At 34.1% G+C, this 434-nt stretch overlaps 1 non-coding gene across 1 annotated transcript; it reads right to left on the bottom strand.

Annotated features, from left to right (window-relative positions):
- Nucleotides 1–238: 238 nt before the first annotated feature.
- LOC119592778 lies at nt 239–357 on the bottom strand. Its single transcript, XR_005230464.1, has one exon. It is a non-coding gene; the product is annotated as a 5S ribosomal RNA (ribosomal RNA).
- Between the last annotated feature and the right edge of the window lie 77 nt (nt 358–434).

Genomic DNA, 434 nt, shown 5'->3' with positions numbered 1-434 from the left:
GTAAATCTCGTTTACTAATTTGATCATTAATAACACTATCATTATCACTTTACTGTACTTTACTTTAGTTATATCCCTATCCGTTTCTGTTTATCCTTCTTTTTCAATCTGACGGCGATAATTTTTTTTTTTATTTCTTGTTTAGGGAAAGTATAATTTTCAATCAATTTCTATATACTTATAAGAGCTGTTAAAAGTGATAAAGAAAAGTGTAACATATTTAGTTTATACGATAAAATGCCAACAGCATCTGGTGTTCCCAGGCGGTCACCCAGCCAAGTACTGACCAGACCCTACGCTGCTTAACTTCGCTGATCGGACGAGAAGCGGTGCTTTCAACGTGGTATGATCGTTGGCAATTGAAAAAGTACCATTAACCGTATTTATATCAGTCCTCACGCTTCTTTCATCATTTAAATAGAATGTAACTATAG

This window comes from Penaeus monodon, chromosome 30 (assembly GCF_015228065.2).
Source record: "Penaeus monodon isolate SGIC_2016 chromosome 30, NSTDA_Pmon_1, whole genome shotgun sequence".
In the NCBI taxonomy this organism is placed as follows: Eukaryota; Metazoa; Arthropoda; class Malacostraca; order Decapoda; family Penaeidae; genus Penaeus; species Penaeus monodon.
Note: the sequence above shows the minus strand (reverse complement) of the source record. Positions and strands in the feature narration are given on the sequence as shown.